Source organism: Coturnix japonica, chromosome 4 (genome assembly GCF_001577835.2).
Source record: "Coturnix japonica isolate 7356 chromosome 4, Coturnix japonica 2.1, whole genome shotgun sequence".
Lineage (NCBI taxonomy): Eukaryota > Metazoa > Chordata > Aves > Galliformes > Phasianidae > Coturnix > Coturnix japonica.
In genome coordinates, this window is record NC_029519.1 from 35719024 (window position 1) to 35732046 (window position 13023).

Below are 13023 nucleotides of genomic sequence, written 5' to 3' on the forward strand. Positions count from 1 at the left end.
TCGGTTTGGGATCTGTAGATTGATCAATGCCATATTAGCAAAGTACCTGAGGTGACAGTTTGGGAATTCAGACAGTCCACTGCATGTGCTTTAAGAATATTCTGGGTCAATTTGGCTTATCTGTAGTGGAAAATACAGACTCCTTAATTAAAAATCAATTCAATTTTCACAACAAGGTGAGTAGAAATAAAGCTTCTGGTAATCAACAAAAGACAAATAAAATTCTCTGAAAATCAGTTCGACCCAAATAAACCACTGGACTAATGCAATTTAAGGCTTGCTAAAAAAAATGAATTAACCATCTCATTTTTGAAAGAAATGTATTGCTGCTTCTGCAAAGAAAAATTATCCTTATAAAAGGCACACAGTGATAATATAATTGTTCTGGTTGAAGGACATTAAGAGCTCAGAGTCCATCAACTAAGCAGACCCAGGTCTGTGCTGCCACTGCCTTTCAGTCAATGCACTCCCATCACAACTAAGTATTCTTTCAAGGTACAAGCTACAGTCCAAATGGCAGTCATAGCTAGACAGATAGAGCAGCAAATAGTCTACTACGCTCTATGGTGGGAGGCACAAAGAAAATAATCAACACAGAATGTCACATTTTTAGCTTCTAAGATTCCCAAACTGGAGTCAAAATACAGAATCATCCTGCCTTCAAGAACAACCTTCTGTCCATTTCTTTCATGGTACGAATCACCCCTTGGAAACTGGCATCTCTATTGAAGAAGGACAGCTTTCCTGGCTGAAATTATCCTTATTTATTACTAATGTGTCAGCATTATTTATTAGCCAGCATAAAACACAAATTCCCTTCGGTCTTCTCAAGAAAACATTCTGAGATCTTGTAACAACAACAGAACAAAGATCACAGACGGCCTGGTAATTGGGTATTATTGCAGGTAATCCAGCTGTCCTGCTCCTGTCTCAACAAATTAAGTCCTTTTTTTGAACAAGACAAAACAAAACAAAAACAAAAGCCCTACAAACAACCAGCAAACAGATCTTATATAGGGTATCTTAATTAGTGATTTTACTACTTTTTTTTCCTCCCATTATAATTCTTGTGCCCTGAACTGAATAACATTTTCATCTCAAATGAGTAGGTAAGCCAGGCAGCCCAGAGGTGGCTGCACTCGACTGATTAAGATGAAGATTTTATTTCTTTTTCAGGAGTGAATTTCATTTCTGCCTGGTTACAGATCAATGCATCAGAAATGAATGGAATTAAGCATGCATAAATCAAAACAGAATGTTATTACCAATGACAAAACAAGAACAACTTCTTTGGTTCATAGTATTGCGATACTGCTAATAAATGAAAAGGGACCAAATTATGTTGTTGGCTGTATATCGATCACTCCAGCAAGAGACAATGAGAGCAGTATACGTAGGCATAATTTGGCATAACGGGTTAGTTAATGCTCGCAGTAACATAATTTTAATGAATGCAGAAGCTCTTCATTTTTGATACTAATTGTGTGTAGGTGATATGACAAAATCAAGAAAAAAACAATTTCTTTAAGAAATACAGTATGAATTTCTAAAAAGCTTTCTCCGCAAAATCATGACTCTGGGAATCTCAACTAAGCGTTATCAAGGAAGAAATGCGATGTAGCATCCGCTAACTAAATGGAAGTCTATTACAGAACAAGGTGAGACTGACTGAGAACCTTCGCTAAGCCAAGCGAGGAAGCCAAGTTCTTGTGATGGAGATTTTGGGCTTTTCTAAGCTAAGCTTTTTGTGCACAAGTAAATAAATACCAAATATGCATTTTGTTTAAATGAGACAGTACACTTAAAGTAACAAAGCTACCAAAACAAAGAGTACAATTCAGCAAAACCAGCACTTCCAGCTTTTTAGTTTGTTTTTGAATGTCTCTGACTTTGAAAGTAAACATTCACTATTTCCATCATTTTCAGTTTGTCCAATAATTACTCACAGAAGCTCATCCCTAATCAGCCAGCAGTTCCACATTGTTTAATTTTAAGGTGGTGCGTTCACATAGCAGTAACCACTGGTGCCTTTATGTAGTGTCATTTGGGTGTTTGTAAAGCCAATTGTTATTTTGGAAACCGTGGTAACCTACAGATATGGTACAAGTAAACTTCATTCTTAAGTTGCACTGCTAAACTCTGTATTAACTTTTTTTCAGTAGTTGCCATGCTGAAATTTGTTGATGTTACAGAGAAGAATCTCTTATCTGCTGATACGAACGTATCCTGGATCTAATGCAGACCTAACTGGTCTCTGGTGAATTCTCTCTCAGTTGCATTACAGAAATGGCACTGTGAACTCCTGTGAGAAAGCAGTGAAGGCAGGAGTTTGGAGATACACCTACATTTACTTGATATTTAATTTTCTTTTTAATTCACAAGCAACATCAGGATACAATTCACTAATACTAAGCCATGTTAAATTTGCAAGATGAATCAGCATTTCATTACTAAAATGGAAATGTATGCACATTCCAGGACCCAAGCAGTTGAGTCAGAAATGGTCTTTTCCATAGAGGCTCATTTCACGTAAGATTAATACTCCAAACCTCAGCTAGAAAACCTAAGCCCACTTGGGGAAATCTTCAGTGCCTCTCAGCTTCAAGACTTGTTCTTCTTGCTTTATCTAAGGGAAATGATGTATCATTCTTCACATTAGGAACGAGTTCAGTTGGATATTGATACCTATCAGGTTTGGTCTACTCTTTTCCTGATGTGAAAAGCTTTCACAGTGCTATCAGCCTCCACAGAGTCGGAATGCTGCTGAACAGATGAAAAATAATTCATGTTATCGTATCCCAGTACTCAAATCAGCACGAAACCTGAAAATGCCATATAATCATTCTTCCAGCTTTTTACTGAGGAAGCATTGGTGACTTCAAAGATGTAACAGCAGTTAACACAGCATGGGAAAATCTGAACGGCATCATCCCCAAACATAGGGGCCACAGACACAGAGGCAAGTGCCCTTAGCTGGAGCTGGAAAGCTCAGTCACATCAAGATTAACTTCTATTGATTTATTCTATCATGCAGTTTACCACATATTGGCAGGTATTCAGATATTGTTTGACCGCTTTCCAAAAACCCTTCTGACCTCATTTCTTTGGTTTCATCTGCTGGAGAGACTGTCCTCCTGCTTCCTAAAACCCAGGGCTGCCTCCAGGGAGTTCAAATGGTGTCAGGACCACGAACAAAGAGAGGAGGCAATGCACTTCATGTGAGTTTCTAGCTACCACTTTTTTTCTTCTTCTTTATAAATGGATAAGGAACAAAATGAAATTGCATTTAAAAGTTGTCTCTGATGTCTCTGTCCAAATTAGTATTTTTTCGGTTAAATCAGAGGAGTGTAAAAGGAGATAATATTTTTTCCTTCAAGTAGATAGTAAAGCTTTTTTTTGTTGTTTAAAATTTCTCTTCTTAGTAGTTTAATATTCATAGAGATTACAATTTTTAACATTAGATACAACAAATATATTAAATACACAGTAACTTCTGCAAGCAGAAGAAATGTATTTTACCTCTGTTTTATCATTCTACCAAAAAAAACCCCAACAAACCCAACAACTTGATGTATGATCACTATTTTGTGGAGTCAATATGTTAAATCTCCAAACAGTGTAATTAGGTATTACTTAAATTCATTTCTTAAGTGCAGCATTAGTTTTTTTTGTATCTCAGCAACAGATGCTGCAAGGGTCACTACTGTATTACACCAGCCCATGAAAATAATTCTATTGAACGTAGTCACATTCAAGTTCTGTGATTCTATGTCATACACTCTACTCTTAAATATATTACAGAAAACATGGACTGGCATGTAAGCATATATACCACCAATCCATTACACAGTGACAAACTGTATTCTGTTTTTGTTTGAATTAAGCAGGAGTGGGCAGCAAAGAATAAAGAAACGAGTGAGAAAAGGGCCCATTTTAAATCTTGACACACTGTATTCATTCAGGGAAGCAGAAGACAGAATTTGACTTCTCTTAGCCCCAAAATACTGAGTATTGAGTACTACTGTTCCTTCATTATCCTTTTCTAGAGCTGTTGAGCAGGTATCCTTAGGGAGATTCAAGAGGCTGGCAAAAGCCTACGCTAACCTACTACAAAGGCAGAAGCAATGGAGAAGAATATTGGCCAAATTCAAAGGGAAAGTGTTGACAGATGCGCATTTTGCATACAGAGACAGATATTAGGAAAAGGCTGGTCTGAGTAATAGGTTGAAAAAATATTAATAACTAAAAACGCATATGAACAGGAAACTATATTGCCCTTGCACTGCTTATTATAATTATCTTCAAGAGGGCACGCTAACAACCTCAAAACATGTTTCAGCCCTGATTTAAAAAGAATGCTTTCTTCTTTCCTAAGTAGGTAAACCAACAGTATATTCACAATGGAACTCACGGTCAAAAAAGAAAAAGCTTTGGCTTTCCTCAAGAATGTCTTTCTGTTAACTTCTATGTATTTACACTTCTCAGTGACTCACAGCATCACACAGATAAAGCCCAAAGGAAATGTAACAGTTAATAAATTATTAAGCCATTCTCCTTTAAAACATCAGCACTGGGCAGTACAAAGACTTGGCATGCCACGTCAAATGCAAAAGGATCTGCAAATCTGAAAGAGTTATCTGCGCTCTGGAACAGCTGGCTCTGCAGATCCCGAGGCCCACCTGGGATCCACTTACTACAGCTTGTCATTCTCACTGAGTTTAATGCTTATACAGTCAATGAAACATAAGATGAAGCTAAAGGATACATCCCCAAAGAATCCGACTTATGCTTTGGGAAATGACCTTTAAGCAGTCACCTTCTGATAGGAAATTAAACTACAGCTCCATGGTTCTGCAAAAATACCTCAATGTTTGTGACTTGTTCCTAATGGTGTGCAGGCGTTACATTGGCACTCTTTCTACTATATTTTCACAACTCTATTTGGAATTTTTTTCTCTGTTTTCTATTTTCCCACTTTAGCAAATAAAATCTGATATGCTAACATGATAGATTTCAAATTACTGTAGTTGGTGGTTTTTCGGTGACAATCGAAAGCCCAGTAATTCCTCTGGCTTCTTTGAAAAACAAGATTTTCATTGCTTGTGGAAGCATTTGCTTAACTTTTTGTTTGATGAGTATATAAACCAAACACATTTCCTCACTTTATTAGAAGAAAAAGAGCCTTGTTTTGATGGCTGCTGTCACAAACAACAGATCCTCATATGATTTGACTGGTTTTCTGCTGTAAAACAAAGATGATTCCTTTTATGATCTCACTAAAGAAACATCCTTAATTAGGAGCTGGCCAGAGTGAAAAATAAGAGTATGACATAGGAAATATTATGTTTGCAAAACAACCTGGGAAGAAGTGACAAAGAGATGTAACAAAGCTAGAAACATGCTTAAGAGCAGGTGAAAATTCAATCTTAATATTGTGTCTCTGATGGACTTGACTCTTACCTACTGTGTGCCTAATTCTATTTGCTGGAAAAAGATTGTTCATAATACTGACACTTTCTCAAAGATAAAGAACAGAGAAATCACAGTCCATACCACACATATGAGTGCACATATTTATATTTTCATATAATGGATCACACCTTGCTTTTTCAGAAATCAGAAAATATGTTTAGCATCATAGTCCCCCCTTACCCTTATCTTTCTTAGCTAGGACACAGCGCACATGCTTCCAAATTTTGATTACTCAGCAGTTATCATCAGAGATAAAATAACTGTGTCCTGACGATGCCTGTGTACTCATGCAGGAGATGATCATGTCAAGCACAAAATCCTTCTGTTACAAGGAAATGACTGTAATTAAATTTTAACAACATTAAACATATGTTTTGTAAGCAGTAAGAATCAGAGATGTTTGACATATATTTGTATGCTGATATTAAAACTCTAATATGCGTGTTTCTTTTTCTATTCACAGTGAACACTACTAGAAGTTCATTCCATCCCCCATAGAAGTGCATCTAACTCTATTTGAAAAGGGACTGTCAGTGTGACAGTAGTACATGGAAGATAGCATGGCTCAACTTCAGTACAAGTTTTGAGACTATACACAGCCAGCTCTCAGGTAATCCTCACCTGAGTTACTATGCATGAGCACAACACAAACTCAGGCACATTTGACACTAAATAGTAAATTTAATTCTCTCCGCATTTTTTCAGAAGAAAGCAAGCTTGATGGAATTCCCATGTCAAAATGCAAAAATTTAACTTTGCAAGCAGAGCAAAAGTACAATTTTTGCAGGTGGTTTTAGAATAAATGTATGCATTTACTACAGCATAACTGATTGTTCCTCGTTTTGAAGATAGATGCTACCAACTTTTTCTTCCTTACTAAGTATTTTCATTACACTAAAGCTGCTGCAAACCAACAGAAATGCTTTTTTGTTCTACACCTCTGAGTGATGAAGAATTCACCAAACTAAACTTAAATGAATAACTTCTAAACTTAAAATGGCGTGTGACAGAACGACCTAGACTGGCTTATGGGAGGTGAAAAATCACACAGATTTGACCATGACACGCAGCACCTGCATTACCCCCATAGTCTGTGTGGCTGCTATAGTAGGAAGACTGAGCTAGGAGAAAATGCAAATACTCCCTGCTGAGAAAACAAGCAGCAATTATAAGAACAGCTGTAGAAGTGAGTAGGGTCTCAAGAACTGGATTCTATGACTTTCTTTCTCCATTCTTTACTATTTTTGGTCTATGGAACAATAACATATTAATTATACTCTTACACAAAAATATCTGTGTTCTCTGCAGTATCAGTACCACCTGAAACCCTCTTTTCCTCCACAGCTTTGTTAGTTTTATTTCCAATTTTGACCTGCTGAGGGAAGGATGATTGGGGTCAGTCAGTTTAATTTTACTGTGTTATGTTAATAATTGATTTATTCCACTTCTCTGGTATATTTCCTGAAAATCATACTTTACCAAGCAGATTGTGAAGAAAATCTTTGTCTGTATTAGAAAAAGAGGGCAGCTTGCACCAGGGGAACAAAAAAGTCCCATTTCTTTTAAACTCACTTAAGATCCTGGTAATCCAGACACACAACTGAATTCTGGTATAATACTTCTAAATGCCTTCCTCTTCTGTCAAAGACATGCTCATGAGCAAACTACCTGACATCACCTAGGCATCTACTTATGCCCTGAAGTATTTAACCACATTCTGGTTAAATTCCATCAATTACAAAGAGCTACAGGCATCACCTCGGTTCAGACAAACTCTTACCGTGCTAACATACACTGAGCATATGAGTGTAAAATATTCCTAGATGCGAAAACTTAAAAATCACTGATTTAATGGAAAGCAAAACCATTTAGCAATAACCATGAGAAAGAAACAGCTGACATAAATCTAATACACAAATAGTTATTAGTCTTTACTGGTAAGGATGGAACGCATAAAGATTCCAGTTCACTAAGTACTCAAGAAAAAAGAAAGGAGGTGGGCAGCAATTGACTTGGAAACAAGATCTGCTGAAGAACACAGAAACAAGACATACCTGAAGGGAGATGAATCCCCCAGTACCAATACTTCAAGTTAAACAGAATCCATGCATCTGCTTTAACACATTTGGAAAACATTAGTTAGACAGATCAAATAGAAGCACTTATCAGAGGGACTTTTCTACTACAGACATGATCTTAGGGAACTAGAAAAGCAGTAATAACGCAGAGATGATGTATGAGAATGAGACTCATATTTAGGAAGAGTGGGAAATAAACATAAAAAGCTATGAGTAATACCAAACACATTTGCCATCACTGACAACACCTTAAAGCTTAAAACCAAAGAAAACCCAGGCTACTCTTATGCTAACATCTTACACTACAGAAAGAATAAAGGAGGAGAAAACACTCGGTGCTGCTTTGATTTTCAAGGCAGTATCCCTAGCAACTTCATCGCACTATTTCTTATAGGAACTGGGAAATGCACATGTTCTAATTGCATGTTTGTTTGTAACAATGCAAGAAAATATATATCAAGAAGACTTAATGCTTGAATTTTATTAATAATTCTTCTCCAGCTTATGAGACTGAGTAAAGAGCAGTTTGCCCTTTCAGTTGGCAGGATTATTTCTTAAAGGAATGATTTTTACATATTTTACTAATAATTTTTGTATTTCAGAAGCTGGATATCAATCACATCTTGAGTGCTAAATTTCTGTTAGCCTTAAGTGATTCTGGAAAAAAAAAAAAAAAAAAAAAGTGTTAATTTAACTGCCCAAGTTTACATTTTGAGGTCTTAACCGGGGTTATGCTGTGTCCCTGATGCACACTAGACCTAAATTATATAGCATGGGCCCTGAGAAACCCAACTAATTCCCCCACCAGAACCTCATTCCTAGTTTGCTCTTGCCTTCTTTATGTTATATATCTTGTTATTATTCTCACCCTATGGGCCAGAAGAGACTCATTATCCACCTGAAAAGCAAAAAACACAGCACACATCTAAATCTCAAATTGATATTTGCATGTCCTTGTTATTTCAACAGGAGCTATGCAAATTTATTTCAAGGATGTAGTTTGAGAATTGCCAGGAGCTCCCAGCAGAACTGACATTATATCTCACCCAGTCCACGAAAGTGAACCAGCCGGTCAAAATGAGAGATGCTGTAAACCTCCACCCATTTCTGAACTTTTTTTTCCTAATTTACATCTGTTGCAAAAAAAAAAAAAAAAAAAAAAAAAGTAGCGTGTGCGCTCAAGCGAAGCAGTAATTCTCACTCTATGTGTTGTCATGGTAAATGACCTCACCATCCAATTTTCAGTCCAATTACTGTCCACCTACTGGCTACCAAAACCATCTTGATGCTGAAGGAATATAACCCAGAACCTGTAGTGATTTTTTCATTGGTGATAAGTGGATAGATCTTGACTGAAATTTCCACATCTGTCTTCAGAGGTGCCTTCTACCTGTTTGTGTACTACTTGACAAAAAGATCTTAACTCCTTAGCTACAAAATACTAGCAAAGAATTACATACTTGCTCTCCTTATAACCAATGCCTTCCCTGACACTGAAGAAAGAAAACCCAGTTAGCCCCTATTAGTAGACCAGTCTTGACATTTCCAATACATACCTGAGGAAGGACCACACCATCATCTGCCTCGGAGATGTGGCTGCATTGCGACACCTTAAGTAAGCACGAAGCATTTAAAAACACACAGATAAAAGACTTGAGGAGAGAAACAGAAAAGCACTCGGTCACAAAGCAAGCATAGGAAGGGGACTTATGAAGTTAAACAAATTATGCACTGTGAGCAATGAAACAGCCTGTGACTTCTCCAGTCCAGGTTACAGAAATGCAATGGGGGAGAGGCACAGCAACACCAGGCCAAAGCAGTGGCTCAGCCCATTATAAGGGCTTTCACAGTGCACAGCCTTGCTATGAGGCGCTGCTGCAGGCCCCTAGGCACCAAAGCAGCTGGTCAGTTTGAGCAGGGCACGGAAGTTCCAGCAGTTTTCTTGTACAGAGGATGCATTAGCAAAGGGTAGAGGAACAGTAGTGAAGAAACCAATCTCCTACTGAAATCATGAAACCTGACAGGTCTGATAAAAGCAGAGTCCTAGTGCTTGTGCCAAAAAAGACCGGGGGGAAATGAAGGATTTTCCTCGCTTTGAACTTCTTGTAAGGTTTCCAGGAGGCATGTGAATGCTGCAGAGTTATTATAAAGCATTTTCAGGGCAAATATCCTTTGCATAATAACATGAAAGAATCAAAAGCATGCAGATGCTTTATGCTGGAGGAAGAGCTCAGGTACAATTAGCACGTAGTACGCAGAATTGCAAGCATGTTTTACAGAGAACTGTATTGAGCAAATTGAGTAGGAAAGTGCAAGCCATCCCAATGGATGACAAGGAGTTTGTGGCCTCTGCACCTCCATTTCAACCTCCAAAATTACAGTGAGAACATTATAAAGGATACCACTGCTACAATCTTGCTACTGAACCTGAGTTCATGTCTTACATGCTTGTTTTTTATAAAAGACCAACAACTACGGTATCATTTAATACTGTTAATAAATTGAACATGAAGTTATTATTGCAATTCCTTATTTAAGAAATAATTCTCCACTTCTACACCTTAAAAACCTGTCTGAGTTGCTCCTTCTGTTCAAAGGCTGTACAGACTTAAATCTTCCTTTGCCTTAGTCCTGAAGCCACTTTACTCCTGCTGAGCTGTTCTGTATCTACACGCACAAGTGCCAGGCCCCATTTGGCCACTACTCCACACCACCTGGCAGCACTGCTGATCTCCCCTCTTCTCCTGCTTCAAAGGTGCCCCAGCTTCTGATTCCTCCTACCAATGTGCTGCCCCAGCATGTCATTTTCTGAATGGCAGCTGGAATAAGAAAGCCCTGGATGGGTTTGCAGAGGTGAGGAGAGCATGACTGCAGTCAAACAGCAATTCCTGCCCTAACACATTCTCTGTATTTCCATCTCTAAGTTAGAGGAGAAAAAAATAAAAATAGATTCCTGATTAAGGTTATCACAGGCTGATAATTCCTAGTAAAAGAGACAACAGGAAAACTGGTCATTGGTGGAAAATCTAAACTTCAGGCCCTTCTCATTCAGAATCATAGCATGACTTGGTTTGGAAAGGACCTCAAGGATCACTAACTTCCAACCCCCCTGCCACAGGCAGGGCTGCAAGCTGCTGAATCAAATACATGATCAGATTGCCCAGGGCCCAACCAGCTGGGCCTTGAACATCTCCAGGATGGGGCATTCACAGACCTTCTGGGCAACCTGTGCCAGCACATCACCACTCTCAGTGAAGAACTTCCCTGACATCCAATCTACATCTCCCTTCCTTTAATTTAAAATGATTCCACCAACTATCTACCCATCTAAAAACAAATATTCTGGTTATAGTGCTCACTGCAATCACTTCTTAGGCTACAAATATGCTTAGCAGCGTTCCCTGATTTGCCAGACTCATTCTGAAAAAAAAAAAATAAAAATAGTAATTCTTTTTTATTTTTTTTAAGAATGGGACTCTTTTTCTCATGCTAACACAGAAGTTTGGCCTATACAGCACTTGGATATCAGGAAACCTGGCAGGTTCTCATGTTGGCATATGTCAAAGAAGGTAATTAAATTACAAAAACTATTCTAAAAATCCAGCTTGCCAATGTTAATGTAGAATCTAAATATTGTTATAGGCATTACTATGTGATAGTGTATTTTTAAGGGCCTTCTAATGATTTCAACAAGTCGTGACTCTGCTCTGTCTTCATTTACCTGATGTGGATACTGATGAAAACACACAACCAAAAACCCTGAGTAGTTTAGCGATAATCACTTTTAAAACAGTAAGGAAAATAACTAATTCCTTTTTACTAAACTTTATTTAAGGCGAACTAAAGTACTAGAATAGGTGGCTGATGTTAGACTTTTTATTTTTGTCAGCTTCTGCTATGCACCTTTTTTTTTTTACACATTGTTTACAGTAATCTGTAGGGAGCACAGATTCATGGGAATGAATAAGACAGTGAGAAGGTTAATAGAACACTACCCATTTCTAAAGCCTCTGGGAAGCAGATTCTCAGCCTTCCCAAGACATCTCCACCAGCGCTCAGCTCCCCTAATGCCAAGAAGAGTATCTTGCAGCAATTAGCACATTACTTCCTGACCTACTGACAGAATAACCCTCAAACACATTCCCTGCTTCTTACCATAGGTTTTGTACCTGAAAATATATATGAGGTCTTTCCCTCATCTTTACTGCTTAATAGAAAAAACCCGAAACAGTTCTGCAGCTGTTACTTCAGAGGATATATTCTCCACTTCTGATTTCAGTAACATAGGAGCTTTCTTCCCAGCAATCTTGGGCCAAAACATGTCTCATTTGTGAATGCCAATGGTGGACAGTAACACCAATCAGTAGGTGAGGCCCAACAAGCACAGAGAGATGTGAAGCTATTATTTTATGAGTATTTCATACTTCACATACATTTCCACACCCCCAACAAATTGCTTTCTCTCCCTTCACAAAATGAGCATTTGGTTCATTTGCACTGTGAACCACTGCAATGAATTGAGACTGTAATGCTAATCTCGTCCAGTGCAGTGTTTGCAGCTCCTCCTGAAAATCTGAAAATCCTAATGCTGTGGTTGTCTCTGTTTTCATCATGTGGAATACTAAGTTTGATTGAAACCTTATACAAATCCAAGTTTACAGTCATGTCCACAGTCATTTTCAAAGAACATCATGCTGTTAATAAAGGTGCAAGCCATAAGGCACACAGCCCAAAGCCAGTAAATGGATAAGAACAGGAATTAAATGTCCCTATGCGTACTGGAAACAGGTAGGCTCTGTTTTCACTGTTTGGTGACATTAATACAGTAATACTGAGTAACTACTGACAATTAGCCAGAAGATGGAGCAGAGGTCTTGTAAGAAAATTACTCCCTAGTGGCAAAATATTGAAAATTCAATTACACTCTGTTTATTACAGACCTACATTAAGAACTGCATTCATAATAAAGACCTTGATAATATACAAATTAATCGCAGCACAGGGGAGTGCTTTAGTAACTTTTTTACTCCTTGATGTATTCTTTGATATTAAGTTTTTAATATATCCATAGACACATTGAAATGCTTTCTATAAAGGTTTTCATCTAAAGTTCTTTAAATACAATTGCATGACCTGTGACTATAGTTCCCGAAGACCACAAGATAAATTTTATTAGTTTCAGAGAATAAAAAATAGTGTAGATAACAATTTTAAAGCCCAGCACTTTACTTTAAAGTTCATATTTGCATTGCAATGAAGCATGCTATTGTACAACCATTAAGTCTTAAAGGCTTTCATTGTTTTGTCAAAAACGTACATTTACATATGTGAATATTCTCTTTCAATTTAAGAAAAGCCAGGAGCTTGGAAGTATGTTTCTCCCATTTCTGCAGATATCGCTGATCAGTTTGAAGTAAGATTGACTAATCTAGTTCTCAATATTCAGGTTATAGCAATTGCACAAAATGCTACC

General features: G+C 37.6%; 1 protein-coding gene across 1 annotated transcript in view; it reads right to left on the reverse strand.

The window, feature by feature from the left end:
* Positions 1-13023, reverse strand: part of TENM3 (teneurin transmembrane protein 3) — a 968340-nt gene that overhangs the window by 256973 nt on the left and 698344 nt on the right.